This window comes from Rousettus aegyptiacus, unplaced genomic scaffold, assembly GCF_014176215.1.
Source record: "Rousettus aegyptiacus isolate mRouAeg1 unplaced genomic scaffold, mRouAeg1.p scaffold_m13_p_9, whole genome shotgun sequence".
In the NCBI taxonomy this organism is placed as follows: Eukaryota; Metazoa; Chordata; class Mammalia; order Chiroptera; family Pteropodidae; genus Rousettus; species Rousettus aegyptiacus.
Window position 1 is genome coordinate 59,611,460 of NW_023416312.1, and position 16,329 is coordinate 59,627,788.

A 16,329-nucleotide genomic window follows, 5' to 3' on the forward strand; every position below is an offset into this window, starting at 1 on the left:
TGCTTTAAAGAGACAGGAGGGGAGTATTATCAGTATGAAGATCCAGGGAAGTATCCTAGGGGTCTTGGAGATGAGATAGCCTGGGAGGGTGAATGTATAAAATCACACGCAATGCTAAACAGGCATCTGTGGCAGAGAACTAAGAACTGTCTGTAATCATGTGATGGAGTGATATAGGCACATACACAAAACAAAAATGTCGTTTAAGAAATCTCAGTTATTTCAGGGAGGCAGGCCTAAAATATTAGTCATTCAGTAGGCAGCAACCCTACATTGGTTTATCCTGGGGAATTCTTATCCATTTCTTCCACGTAGAGGGACATTCATGACCAAAACTCTTCCAGCCCCTCTACACACTCACTCTCACTCTTTTGCAAGAATAACTTCCCTCATTAGTGAGGCTGGAAGGAAAAACAAGGATTGCATAGCCCAGACATTCTCCTGTCGAAACTCTTAGTATCAATCTGTGCTTAGGGGGCCTATGTTCTGCTTTGCTCTGTCACAGCAGCTCCCCTACTATTCCTAAGGTCTTGCTCCAAAATACTTGAGTCATTAAGGAGCTCCCAAAATACACCCCTTCTCCACATCTGAGCTCTGAACCGACTAAGAAATAGGACAAAAGAATAAAGAATGCAATTCATCAGTTCTATTCCTTACAAATGTAATATTGGAGAAAGTGGCTTAGATCTGCAGGCAAGGTGCTGCTTTTAATTAACCCCAGAATGGTACAGATTTGTCCGCCCAGCAGTCCTGGATTGAGAAAGTGACAAAAGCTACAGACTGCAATGTGTATCTATCTGCTGCCTAGTGATAGTCCTGTCTACATGTGCCCAAGGAAGGTGTCTTCCTTGCAAGGCTATCACTGAGCAACAGAAAGCATTTCAGGGTGCCTTCTTTGAAGAACACTTCTCAAAGTGAATAACTACTACTTGTTCTGATTGCATACTCACCAAGCCACATTCTGAGGATACGGCATTCCATGTGGCTCATGGAGCCATTTGTAATACCGGCCTCTCAATTCCTTAACGTGTGTGACTGCACTGAAGGCTCCTGTCATGGAGGGAGATTGGGATGAGTTTCTAAGTTCCAAGAGTAGGTTGAAAAGCACATCATAAAAATTCCTTTGGTAATCCTTTCAAGAAGAAATTGATGAAATGGTCAGAAGTCGATACCCACACATAGCAGCCAAACATAACAAAGACCTACCAAGGCTTCAAGGATAAGAGAATCTCTGTTTTAACCAATAATAAAAGACTGCAGAAAAAGAGGAAGACTGCGCCCAGACCACAATCTTGGATATCCTTTTCAACTTCACAAAATCCTCAAACAATAGCCACTTATTATCTTTCAGGACTCTGTGGGGTTGACCAGGCTCAGCTGGGTGGTTTTCTGCTCCATGTGGAATTTGTCATCTGGAGGCTCCACTTGACTGGGACATCCAGGAGAGCTCACTCACATAAATGATGGCGTCTGATGGGAGCTCAGCTGGGGCCGTTGACCAGAGCACCTTGATTCTCTTCTGCATAGCCTGTCATGGGTCGGGCTGCCAAATAAAATATAGGACACTCAATTAAATCTGAATTCCAGATAAACAATAAATATTTTTTTATGTATGTATGTTGTATGCAATATAATTTGGTTGATCTCAAATTCAAACTCAGCTGGCATAACATAGTTTTACTTGCTAAACCTGCCAACCTTAAGAAAAAAGCCTATGAATCTGTAGGTTTAACGACCATCTGAGGTGACTCTTCCAATGGGGCGGGTCTGGGGAAAAGGAGTAGATCAGATGAGAAATACAGACAAACGCTCATATTAACACAGAAAAACTGGCAATAAAGAAAATCTGATTGATGGAATAAAGTGGAAATGGATACTCGTATACACTGTTGGTACCAAACAGACATATCTGTTTTCTAGGGCCCATGTTATTACAACTTAGAAATGTGAATGGCCTTTGATATAGAAGTCCTGTGTCTATCAACAGGAGCGTTTCAGGTGAGGGTTTAGACAAAGATCATCAAGGTAATTCTGATGGGCATCGAGGTTAAGGGGCCCTGACTGAGGGGCAGGTCATGTTGACACATGAGTTTCTTGTTCCAGGGGGAAAGACAGCTACTATGTATGAAGACGCATGTTTAGAGGGGCCCAACTCCAGGTTCTTTGTGTTACTGGTTGGATTTAATCCTCAAGACAGTCCTGGTGGTGAAGTATCACTATCCTTTCGTAATGGACATATGTGACTCCAAAGCATGGGCTCCTGGGCACACAGATGGCAAAGAGGTTGCCTGCTTCCCATGTCACTGCCAGAGCCAGGGATGGAACCTGGCAGCCTAGGCACTTTTAGTTGCTGGTGGAAGAGCATTAGCAAAGGGATCCGGACACATATTGCTGAGGTGGTTAATCTCTGCTCTTTCAGTGTTTACCCATCCTGCAGCAGGGAGCCAGGCTTGGTGCCCTTTCCCCTTCCCTCAAGGTAGGTTTGTGGCAGGGTTGGAAGCAGAACCAACCTGTCCGAAGTCCATGTTTCTTCTGTCCTTCGTGAAAGTTTAATTTCATGTGGAAGATAGGGCTGCTTGTACCTGGTGGGCAGGGGAAGGCCCCTAAGGACAGAGAATGAGGACAAGAAGGGAAGGAAGTACAGGTTCCTTCAGGAGTAGGGACCTGATCACTGCTCAATAGCAACACTTAGATTGGCTCTGTGGATGGTCCTTGAGTCAGGGCATCTAGCTATGAGATAGATTTTCCTGGTTGGATCAAGGAAGGATGCCACAGGGTCAGATGGCCTGAAGACACTAAGCAACTAGGCCAGTGGTCACCTCAGCCCTGAGTAGATGAATGACGGGGCCTCCCTGGCTGCATCTGGAGGATATATTCTGACAAGCGGAACTGCTTCGTTAAAGAGCATGAACACTTAACAATTTAAATACCATCCGTTGAACTTTAAAATTTCATCGCTAATATGTACCCAAACGACTACAAGATGAAAGCACCTGTTTTTCTAGATGTGTGCAAATAATAGTTTTACAACATTGTTTTCATATTTGGTAAAGTGACATCCTGTTGTCCTGTTGTTAGAAGATGAGAATACTTTTCATTTTCCATTTCTCATTTCCCTATAAATGGCATATTCCACATGTGCATTTTAAACATTTCATAAATGCCTGCTAATGATGCAATTTTATGCCTCAGCTTATGTCCTGGAATAATTCTAGAGTTTGAAAACAAAATCTGGTTAGTACCTTTCTGTTTATACTACATCCTGTTTACATGAGAATGCCATACCCTGCTGGGGAAGAACTAATTGGTACGAGCTCTTTGCAGAGACATTATGTAACTTGTATTAGAGAAGAAGGCGAAACCCCCGATTGCTGCCCCCCACTACTGTTATTTCTAGCCTACAGAGCATCTGGAACACCTGCGCCCCAGGAAACAATTGTCACAGCAGCATAACTAGTGAAATCAAAAGAGCCCCATGGTCATCTTATTAGAGAAATCTCAGAAACACTATTTTACAGAGAAAAAGACTTGCAAAAGCCACTTACACTATGATATCATTTATATATATATATATATATATATATATATATATATATATACACATACACACACATACATACATACATATGTGTATGCATATATATACACATATATATATTTATAGCTGAAACATGCAAACAATTACTTATTTTGCATTATCCATTCACAACAACTCACTGAAGACAGCATCTTCATTCTCATTTGACAGATGATAAAGTCAGACTCACTGATGGAAAACCTGTTGTCCCAGAGTCATCTACTAAGAAGCGGGAATGGGATTCTACCTGTTGCCCTTCCCAGAGGTCACCAGACCATCTCCTTGATATATGATGACCTTCCAGGAATTGAGAACTTATAGTTTCACACATTTCTAATATTGTGGCCACATGGGTACTCACACCCCAACCCCTCTCTTTGAAGAAGCTGGTGATGCAGATGAGATCCTAGCACGTGGTCCTGTAGAAAGTGATGGGTCCAGTGTCAGAGTAAAAGGCTTGTGATTCCTGCTTCCTCTTTATCTGCATTCTCGCTTCATTTGGGACTCAGTGGGAAAATGCTTTTCCAATGTCAATCTAGAAGACAAAACGAGGGGACAGAAAATGGTGAGGAAGTAAAGGAACCGATTTGATGATCTTTCCCTGCTCCAGATCACTCAGCAAAGCCATCCTGCAATACAGCAATGGCCCCAAGGCTCCATTCATAATGTAAATTTGAGTATGTGCTACTTCTGACTGCCACATTGCTAGCTGGTCTCTGTGGCAGTGATGTCGTTTGGTTTAGGTAACAGTCATCACTCTCTGGGAGAGGAGAAATGTGGGCCAGGACTAACATGTGTTGAAGTCCTAACATGTGCCATCTCCTCTGTAAAGGGTTTCCCATTTACTTCTCCTTACAGCTCTTTAAGGAAGGCACTGTGGGTCCCCTTTTACAGATGGCAAGGGCAGGCTACCAAGAGGCTGAGCAAGGGTTACAGATGGGATCGCACATAAAGTAAGGGTAGGATGGGGTTCCAGCTTTTTCCCTCATCACAATATCCCACAACGGGGGCGATATCACGACACATGCGCCCCTTCCCACCAAGGGGCTGAACGTAAGTTTTTTAGGGTAAAGGGATGATAGACATTTGAATTATTTGTGGCACTCAAAGGACCATAGTACAGAACACTTTATCTGTGGTATAGAAATTTTACATTCTAGGCAGGAAGGGTAAGATTGGGAGTGGAGGGAATCTAGAGGACTGCCGTAAAGGGGACAATAATGAAGGAAGTCTGAGTTAACTCTGCATAGTCCCATCAACTTATGTAGATGATGGGTGACCAGGGCTTGGACACTATTCATTTTTACACTCCCCCATGTGTGCTCACTCGACAACGCCTCTTGGTGATGAGTATGATGATATCTGGTGGTAGTTGAAGTAAAATCCTCCACCTGGGACCAAGAGACCTGGGTACGAGGACTACATGAGACAACTGTTTTTTAACGTGGTAGACAGACAGGGGCTAACTCAGAAGAGCAGGTTTTTTCTCTGGGAAGGATGATCTGAAAGGTAGGATATCAATGTTGACAAAACTCATGTAAGCGTGTGGAACTCTAAATTACCTCCTTTAATCTTAACTTGTATTTGAGTAACCCATTGTTAAGTCCATAGTTTACATCAGGGTACAGGAAGTTGCGAGGGGTTAGGTAAATCGGAGAAACACCGACATTACTTTTCTGTGTATATTTTTCTATGTCCCAAACTTCTTCACTACAATTATTCACAATCCAACTCATGCAGCTTTCTTTTCAGTTCACAGAGGAGCTAGACTTCCAGGGCCAGGGCCCGAAGATCCCAGGATAGGAATGAATTTAGCAGGATTGGTACCAGGGTATGGAATATACCAGAAAGCTTTGGCCCATACAATGAGAATCCAAGCACCTCTCTTACTATCCCCAAGTCTCCTACCCTTTGCAAAACCCCCCTGACTTTCATACCTGCAATTTTGACTCAGTTCACCAGGTGGCATCTTCCTCCACATTCTACAGGTTATTTTTTTTCCTATGAAAAGGTACAATATTTATAAACAGAAACAAAAAAAAGCAATTTTTTAAAGCAAGTTATGAAAAAAATAATTTCTGAGTACTCACTACTTTGTTTATAAATTCATGTTTATAAAAAGACTGAGAGGGTATATACATACGTTCCTGCTTATTCCTATATCTACATCTCATGAATATATTAATGCATATTAGGTGTTTACTGTATCCAGGCACTGTCAGTCAAATTCGATATCTGCATCCCACATCTTTTCTCCCTTGCTCTCTAGACCTACAGAAGTGGAAATGCCCATAGGAACATGTATGTTAGTGCTCACCCATGATGAATGATTCAGACTCCATTCTATGCAAGTTTAGTTCAAGCTTACCTTTGAGTCCTGGAAACCCAGCATCTAAACTGAAAATGATACAGTTGAGTGGGAAAAACTAAGAGACTGTAAGGCACCCTGTGACCCACACCTCCATCCTCGTACATAGCACTGATATACTACCTCCTCCTGACATTACCTCATTCATAGAGGGAAAGATGAGGCAATCCTGTGTGTTTTCAGCCTTGGTTCTCATAAGCGCCAATGGAAGGGTTTACTTTACTTTTTTTTTAATGCCTACAGCACCTGGTTTTCCTAGGTGGTCGGCTTCCCATCCAAGTCCTAACCAGGCCCAACCTGCTTAGCTTCCGAGATCAGAAAAAATCGGGCACATTCAGGGTGGCATGGCCATAGACCAGATTTTACTTTTCTTTTAGCTCTTCACAAGGTCATAATGGTAGACTTTGAAACTGGAATTGTGTCTGTCTTATCACAAGGAGGGTGATTACTCTCATTTAATCATCTAAGAGAGCGGTCCCCAACCTTTTTGGCACCAGGACTTCTGCTCCAATGAGAATCTAATGCCTGATGATCTGAGGTGGAGCTGAGGTGGTGATACTAGCACTAGGGGAGCAGCTGCAAATAGAGATGAAGCTTCACTCACTCACCCACCTCTCGCCTCCTGCTGTGTGGCCTGGTTTCTAACAGGCCATGGAACAGTACCAGTCTGCAGCCTGGGGGGTGGGGACCCCTGATCTAAGAAGTCCATCTGAGGTAACATAGTTTCTGCTTCATGTAAGACCTCCACTGTTCTCCTTTCCTCTCCTCTTCTGTGTGGCTGGACCCATAGTCGCAGGAGGTAGAGAGGAGTAGAGGCAAATTCTCAAAGACAAGCACAGGACGTGGACGCCGAACTGAACACCTAACTCCTGATTTAATGAACGGGTTTTCACAGATTTATCTCATGATGTTCACCTCCCTGCAGTGTTCCCTGGATAGTCTCTGAGGAAATAAGCATGGCCATGCATTGCTGGAGGTAATGTAAAATGGTACAAACCCTATAGAGGGGATTTGATTTAATACTATTCAATAAAATTGCATGGGTATTTACTCTTGAAATTAGCAATCTCTCTTCAAAGAATCTATTCCAAAGGTACAATGTAAAAAGACATAAGCACAAGACCATCCCAGAAGAATAATTCATTATAGCGGAAGACTGGAAACACGACAGATGTCTACCATAGGGGGCTAGTTGAATTATGTACAGTATATCTACTTCTTAGATATACTATGCAAGTATAAAAGGTGATGAGGACTCCCCTCTGTACAGCTTTGGAGTGATCGCCAGGATGTTTTAAGTGAAAAATGCAAGGAGCAGAAAAATGTATAGGGTTTTTGCTGTCCAGTAGGGTAGCTACTAGCCGCATGGGGCTATTTAAATTTAAGAAATTATATACGTTTATTTATTTAATAAATTAAATTGAAATAAAATTATGAACTCAGTTCCTTGGTAGCACTCACTATGTTTTAGGTTCTCAACACCCACAGGTAGCTAGTGGCTACCAAGTTGGTCGGCTTGGAAATAGAGCCTTTCAATCGATGCAGAAATTTCTATTGGACGCTGATGGTATAGACTGTGCCACCATTTAACTTTGAATGGGGAAGGAAATGAATATACATATATAATTTGCTTATATTTTTGAAAACTGGAAAGTTAAAACCAAAGCTGATAAAAATGATTACCTATAACAGGATAGAGGAGCAGCCCAGGATGTAAGGAGATGATGCACAGTCTCATAAAATATAATATATAATCACTAGCTCCATGCACTGAAAAGGACAAGAAGCGGTGACCAACCCAATGACAATGAGCAACTCTAGTCCCCCCACTGTAGGGAACCAGGCATCCTTGGAGAAATGGCTGAATCTAGGTCAGGGTAGGGATTGTACCAGATGAGTCTGGAAAAAACTCTCCTACCAGAGAGCATGTGAAAAACACAAAATCAACCAGAAGAGGCTCCTGTAGGCCAAAGACAGAGCAATTTGACATCAAATAAAATAATGACTACAATGGACGAAAACACAACAAATATACATCTATGATGACACCCTAAAGAAAAAGCGAAACACAAAATAATGTCAGTGTTCGTGTTTGGAGGACCCCAGAGAAACAATTCATTGTTATGAAAACTGGAAATACTGCAAAAGACTTAAACATTCATCAATTCCTTACTGTGTGTACCATACTTCAGTGAAGCCCAAAAGTCGATGGGGGGAGATGTCCTTTATAGGAAACTTCTAGCTTACAAATGCAGAAGAAATTATAAAATTAGAACATCATTTTTTTTTCAACTTTTAATGGAATGCAGATCTAGGCAATGATCTTCAGAGGCTGCCCAAAACTTTAGGTGAAAAGCAGATGAGAAATTTTATAATGGATGGATCAGTCTAACAGCACCTGAATCCAGTGATTAATCTCAACATCACATAGAAGAAGAAAACCAGACACATTGAACCTCCTGGTATAACACTATAGGAAGTACATCACACCACATTGGTGGTACTCTTGCTGAAAAAACCCCCGATTAGATCAAGCCTCTGACTCTAATAGCCAATTTAGAGGAAACAGCCATAGTCAGAGGGACATAAAGAACACAACAGGGATCCAATCAGCAAAACCAAGAATGAATACTCCAGCAGTCAAAAATCCATACCTTAAGCAAATACATTCAAAAGTTGAGAGAGAGAGAAAGAGAGAACCTTCTTTAGATTAAAAGAGACTTTCAGAGAGAATTTAATTAAAGAGAAATTTAAACAAAGACAATAAAATTAAAACCACAATAAGATACTACCACATGCACACCAGAACACCAAACAAAGAAAAAGATGGAAAATGAAAAGTGTTGGAGAGGATGTGGAGCAGTGGGACACTCACACACTGCTGGTAGGGAAATAAATTAGAAGAACACTTGGAAAAACTGATTGGCAATGTCTACTGAGCTGATCATACACATACCCGATGACTCAGACATGCCACTCTTAGGCATCTGTAGCAGTGATATGACCGAGATAAACGAAAAGATTATGTACGTGACATTCACAGTACCATAATTCATAATAAGACTAAAACTGGAAAATGCCCAAACCCCCACACAATTATTGTGAAATATCCAAACAATATAATATTATACATCGATGAGAACAAATGATCTATAACTATGGACAATAATGTAAATCTCACACTCGATATGCTGACTAAAAGGAGTCAGACACAAAAGATGACATGATATATGATTCCATGAAATTTTCTTCTAATCTCCCAATACAGTTGGGGGCTGGAGAAGAAATTCAACATCCAATTCCTTTTAGTTGAAGGTACTTCAGTGCCTGCTTATATCACCTGCAGGGTAGGTAACCTCGGATAAACATGCATCCTCTGAGCCCTAGGAAAGTGATTCACTACATATAGGACCAAGGGTAATGCTGTGTCCAATGGACAGAAAACTGAGTGCAAGACAGGCCCCGGGACCAGACCTAACCCGCTCACTTTAGGTGACCTCAGATAAGTCAACATTCCTCCCCTGGCCTCACCTGCCAAAGGAGTCTGAAAGCCCCGCCTCCAAAACAGTGAAGCCTAGGGCACAGAATAATGTGATACCCATCAGAAAAGCACTCTGAGTTCCTAAAAGGGAGAGGAATTCACCGTGGAAGTCCAAGGAATTATCTTAACAGCCAAGATGTCTAATGCGTAGTAACTGTGATCTGGTTAGCAGTGTCAGCTGTGGAGACAGACGAGGGCTGAACCCCTAGTTCCACCAGCTCCAAATTGTGTGACTTTGAATATTAAAAGTATTCTTCACCAAAGAAGACTTCATCTTAAGTCACTAAGTCATCTCATCTGTAAAACCAGGATTAAGACTGTAGAAGTAAAAAGCTGAAAAACATGGACTTGTCTTGGGGTTTTTTAAAAGATAAATGGTTAGGAATCACATTATTTAAAATTTAAAATTTAAAAATTTAAACTGCACAGATGTTGGGATAGTTGGCTCTCTCTGACCTTGGGAGAAGGAAAAGACGTCTCAATGAATCAGTTTCCTCTTCTGCAAAGCTGAGAAAGCACTCAACCTTACCTTATGGGTTGTTGCTTTGAGAATTAATTGAGTTGATATAAGAACACCCCGAGAACAATGCAAGGCACACAGTAACAGCACTCCAAAAAAGTTCACTATTTTTAACAGAAAACTTACAAGTTGAGAATTTTAGTTTTGAAAATGCACAATTTGCATGTATCTTTAATAAAGCTTAATCATTTATGGCTGAATCCTATTCATCAACTGATGCATGTTTTAAATAGTTAACTTTCACTATAATCACTGTTGAATGCCTGACTACTTATCACGAGAATATCTCTAAAGCACTTTGAACGACTGATCTCAGGAAACAGCACCACCATTCCTGCAAGGCATGTGGCTGAACAAAAAGCCAAGGGATCATCCAGGACCCTGCCTTATCCTCACATCCCCCACGATGACCAACTGCTGGTCCCTCCTGCCCTAGCTCCAACATGCCCCATCCAGGCCACCCCTGACCTTTGCACACTGCTGCAGCTCTGGGCCCATCCAACCTCGTCCCTCCCCTGGAGTCAGCAAGGTTCTCCTAATGGTCATCTCCACAGCTGTCTTGTCCCTGTCCAGTCCATTCTGTACACAGCAGCCAGAGTCGCCTTCTGAGAACATGAATCAGAGCATGTCACTCCCACACTCTAACCGTCCACCCTCAGAAGAAACTCCCAACTCCTTACAGGCCCAAAGATGTGACTCGGACCTCCTTCGACCTCCTCTCCTACCATCTGCACATTGTCTGCCAGGCTCCAGCCACTGAAGCTTCTTGTCTGACCTTAGAACAAGTGGTGTCACGCACATCACAGGGCCACTGACCAAAAGATCTTTCCAGGCCTGCTTTCTTCTTCTCGTTCAGGACTCAGCTCAAATGCACTTCCTGAGAAAGCGCCTCACTGACAACTCCATCTATAAAAATCACTGTGCTCACCATATTCCACTCTGTCTACATGTTTGTTTTCTTCGAAGCACTCACACCTATATGGAATCGCCCCCCCCGCCCCCCCGCCTCCCCCCCCCCCCCGCTTATTGATGTGTTTACCTGCTTGTCGCACTCGTTTTATGAAACTAGAATGCAACACCAGAAAACCTGCCTGTCTTGTTCTCTGTGCTGTGTTCCCAGTGCCTGGTTCAGTGCCTCGCACATAAACCACTGACTTAATTTTACACAAATGAAGGGATTGCTACCTATCTGACACTTCAGAGATGACACGTATTTAAAGCCGAGTAGCAGGAGAATTGGCAAAGAAGTTAAACATTAAAGGATTCAAAAATTTAAGAAAACCTTGGAGTTAATCTACAGCAGTGCCTTTCAAACTTGGATGAGTACCTTGACCAACTGGAAAACTGATCAAAGATAGGTACTTCCCACTCTACCTATGTGGAGTGCGTCCAGGAATCTGCAATTGTAACAAGCACTCCCTGACAATTTCAATAAAGTGGCCCATGGACCACACCTGCAGAAATCCTGACCCAAACAGCTGACATTTGTGTAGCATTAATTTAATGTCTGCCAGGTAGAGTTCTGTGCATTCTGGGGTGTCTCTGTTGATGTAATTACTCGAAAGTGCACTGGTCCCTCCCTCCCACCTATGACCATAGATAGCTTTCCCATTTAAATCACACTTAAAACTCCACAATGTTTCTGGGTGGTCGGGAACACTGGGCATTGTTACCTGGTTGCAGGGTGGTGACTTTCCTGAAGTGTCCCAATGACAGGACCCTGATCTCTTCATTCTTGCTCCAGGAGCCTGCCTGGCACACTTGACATCACACTCGGTTCTTCTGCATCTGCCCCTTCCCTGGGGCTCAGAGTCCACACCTCTGTGACGTACTACTAGAAGGATGAGACAGCACGTGGAATAGAGAGGAACGTGAGAGAATGGGGAAAGCACATGAAACGCAGGGAAAGGGGGTGAGGATGTGCTCGACTGCCCCCACTCGGTTCACTGGAAGCTGTGCAATGACACTCTGCCTCCCCCCCAGCTCCATCGCACATCCTCCTCCCCTCACGGCAGTGACAATGAAGCTCACCCATCATGGAGACGTGGGCTTATCCCTGCTTGCTGTTACATGTCCAAGTATTCTCTCTAGTAATCACGCTATGATGCTAATGGCGCAGGTATCACACTGACAGAATAAAGGAGTAAAGTAGGAACGGAGAAATAAAATTTGGTGAGGGTATACTAGATGCCACACATTGCATATCATTATTTTCAGGCATATTCTCTTTAAGACCTCAAGGCAATGCTCCGAGGTGTGCATCATTCGTTCTACAGATGGGAGACAGGCTCAGAGAAGAACAGACATGCTTAAGGAAGTTGAGAGAGATGTCACATGGTCACAGAGGCCAACTTGAAGGGCTAACACTGACCAATTCTGAGACCATTTGAACATCAAAATATATAATTTTAATAAATCCTTCGAGAGAAAATGGGAATCTAAGGGTCACACTTAAATGAGAACAATTACTTAATTAGTTATAATTAATTAATTAGAATTAATTAATTAACAAGAGGGGATAGGGCAAGCTCAACCCTACAGTCAAATGCTAACGAATAATTCTAGAAGGAATGACAGGATGGGAAAAGCGATACTTGACAGAAACTGTAGTAACAAGTGACTCAAGCAAGAATCATAATTGGATGCTCATAGCACATCAAGTCCCACTGCAGTAACCGAGTCACCATAGTAACCATGCTGGCTGAGTAAAGCTGGAGAAAAATAAACAATATCCACCCTGATTGAGTTCCAATATGCACTAGAAATTAAAAGGACTGGCATAATGCACAGTAATTAACTTCACGTATTCTTCATAATAAACATTCCCGGCAATCTCTCTCTCTCCTCCTTCATCTGCTCTCCCACCCACCACTTTGTTTCACCACCCAAGATCCCAGGAATTCATTGAGGTAGATTTGCCAGAGTATAGAGAAAAGTCCCCATAATTCAACAGATTCATTTCTGACCACGCACATAGATTTTCAAAGCCACTAAACTATTTTAGTGATGGATTTTTCTGGAGATGACCTTGTAGAATTGCCTCTGGGACATTTTTCTCCCTAGTTTCAGTAGATTGACAATAACAGGTAAAAGCTGACTTGTAAGTACAGGCAAATGCATGTTATGCATCAAATACTTTTTCCATCCTAGAGTAACTTGTGTTTTCAACTGAAAAGATTTCTCAACAGCTTCTGTCGAATGTTTATTTGGCTTCTGACAGTTTAATGAAAATAAAATACAAAGATTTTACTTAAAAATACTGCCATTTACAATAGCAACAAGAAGCATGAGATACTTAGGAATGATCTGTCCACGGATGTGCAAACCCTGTACATTGACTACTACAAAACATGGCTTAAAAAATTAAAGGAGACATAAATAAATAGAAGGACGTTCCATCTTCATTGTTTGGAAGACTCTGTATTGTTAAGATACCTATTCTCCCAAACTAGTCTATAGATTCAATGCAATCCTAATAAAAATCCTAGTAGACACATTTTAAAAGAAATTGACAGGACGATTGTGGTTCAATTGTCACATCCATAATACAGACTATTATGTACCCTTTAAAATGGTATAAAGAACAACATGGAGAAGATTTTTTTTGTTTGGCCTCTGAGAGCAGCAAAGATTAAAAATATTGATACTGAGTGTTGGTGAGTATATAAAGAAATAGACATTCATGCTCCATGGGTTGAGAGGATATGTTTTAAAGGCCAGTTAAGTAATATATATCAAAATTTGTAAATGGCCACGAGAAGAGGAAAAGCAGCCCCTGACATTCAGGAGCTGGACTGGTACCCACAGCTAGGCCTTGGTGATTTCTTGTTGAATATAAACAATTTCACCGAACATTAACATCTGATAAGACCACTATGTGACTTGATGTATCAAGACAAAAACAGGGCCACTCTGTAACCAAATATGAACACAGAGAAACATTGTCTCAATCACAAAAATGACCTAATATCCCCCTAATCTGGCTATTATGAGTGACTGCTAACTTCTTTACCTATCACTTTTGCCTTGGTCTAGTCTTTCCCATTAGTAGAGCAAGATTGATTTGGATAACAAATGATAGAATTACTCCTGCTTCCTGAGAGCTTTCTATCTACAGCAAAGCCTCGATTGCTTAAATCCTCCCCGAAATCACCTAACACAAGTCCCAATCCTATAATAAGTCATCTCTAAACCCTTTCATTGAAGCACTCCATGATTCCCCACAGTGTGTGTTCCCCCTCTCTGTAACTCAGTTTGTTCAAATACAAGTATGTTCCTGGTGGTCTTCAGCTGGAGAGCATTGCCTTTCATGATCTAGGACAAAGCAGTTCCACTTCAAGGAATTTATCATACAGAAATATTCAAACAAGCATAAAGATATCAACAAAGGATGCATCAATTTGCATGGGGAAAATATATGAATATGTTAAAGAATAGGAAAGAATATGCTAAAACGTATGTTGCATGGAAACTAAAAAATGCTGCTGAGAGAAATTAAGGAGACCTAGATCAGTAGATACATTTTGTTCAGGGGCCAGAAGAGTCAACATTGTTACCTGTCAGTTTTCCCTTAATTGAGCTATTGATTCAAAGCTATCCTCATCAAAATCCCAGCTGGAGTTTTTGTAGAAATTGACAAGCTAATGCTAAAATTCGTGTGGAAAAGCAAGAAAAAGAATCAACAAAATAACTTTGAAAAATGATAGAGGACTCACACTGCTTGATTTCAAGACATCATAAAGCTACAGTAATCAAGACAGTGTGGCATCATAATCAAGATACAGAAGTAGATCTAAGAAACAGAATAGAGTCCAGAAACAGACCCATACATTTAGGGACAACTGTTATTATTATTATTATTATTATTATTATTATTATATTATTTATTAAATATTATCAAGGGAGGAAGGTAGATAGGGGTAAAAAGAGTCAAATATTCGGTGACAGAAGAAAATCTAACTTTGGGAGGGCCAACTGATGTTTGACAAAGATGCAAAGGCAACTCAGTGGAGAAAGAAATCTTTTAAGCAAGTGGTACTGGAAAAATTGGCTATCGCTATGCCAAAAATTGAACTGCAACCTATATCTTGTATCATACACAAAACACTCGAAATAGATCACAGTCTGATATGTGAAACCTAAAACTATAACTTTCAGTATATAGGATAGAATCTTTGTGACCTCATTACATATAACACCAAAACACAACTGGTAAAAAGAATTGTTCTTCATCAAAATTAAAAATTTGCGCTCTTCAAAACATACATTTTTAAGAGAATAAAAATATAATCCACAGACCTGGAGAAAATATTTCTAAAACATATCCAGTTAATACATTTGTATCCAGTATACATAAGAAACTCTTAAAATCAACAATAAACATGCACCGCCCAATTTTTTTTAAAGGGCAGTAAGTTTTACACATACTTCGCCCAGGATATCTGGATGGCAAATATGTTTATGATGTTCAACATCATTAGTCATTAGAGAAATGCAAATTAGGTCTGCAATGATATATAGCTAAATTAAAAAGACTGACCATACCAAGTGTTAGCAAGGATGTGGAGAAATCCGAACTCTCACACACTGCTGCAGGAACGTCAAATTGTACTTTGGAAAACTTAAAAGTTAAACATATAACCTACCATATGATCCAGTCATCCCACTCCCAGGTATTTACTGAAAAGCAAAGCATACATCTACAGAAACACTAGGACGTGAATGCCGATAGCAGCTTTATTTCTCATTGCCAAAATCCGGAAACCCAAATGGTGATGTGAATGGATAAGCAAACTACAGTATAGCCGTATAGTGGGATACTACTTGGCAATAAAAAGCAATGACTATTGTGATACATGTAATGTGGATGGATCTCAAATAATTACGGTGAGTGAAAGAAGCCTGACTCCAGCCAGCCCGCTCCCAATACACGTTGTATTTCATTTATATAAAATTATAGAAAATGGGAACGATTCTATAGTCAGAGCCGTGGTTGTCTGGGGGTGGGGAGACATAGGGCATGGTGGGAGGGATTACGAAGGGGCATGAAGAAACTTTAGGGGGTCATGGATGTTATGTTCACTACCTTGATTGTGATGGCTTTAGGGAGGTATGCATGCCAAGACTTATTAAATACTTTAAATATAATTTAATGTATGTCAATCTTCTCTCAATAAAGCTGTTAAATAAGAAGCATGTAAACACTAAATTAGAAAGATAATTGGAAAGACAAGGCAAGTTGCAGATTACAGTCCTATTTTCACGAGAGAATTTGTACATATTGTTTAAGAGGATATGCAAGGGGAGATTAGGCACTATGCACC

The 16,329-nt window shown here is 41.1% G+C and overlaps 1 long non-coding RNA gene across 2 annotated transcripts; it reads right to left on the bottom strand.

Annotated features, from left to right (window-relative positions):
- Positions 1-1,212: 1,212 nt before the first annotated feature.
- LOC107504216 lies at positions 1,213-5,582 on the bottom strand. 2 transcript variants are annotated; one of them, XR_004952832.1, is made up of 4 exons: positions 5,515-5,582; positions 4,905-5,079; positions 3,939-4,112; positions 1,213-1,543 (listed from the first exon to the last, which is right to left on the bottom strand). It is a non-coding gene; the product is annotated as an uncharacterized LOC107504216 (long non-coding RNA). The 2 variants fall into 2 exon arrangements; XR_001595414.2 differs by lacking the exon at positions 4,905-5,079 and having other exon boundaries at positions 5,515-5,578.
- Positions 5,583-16,329: the final 10,747 nt, after the last annotated feature.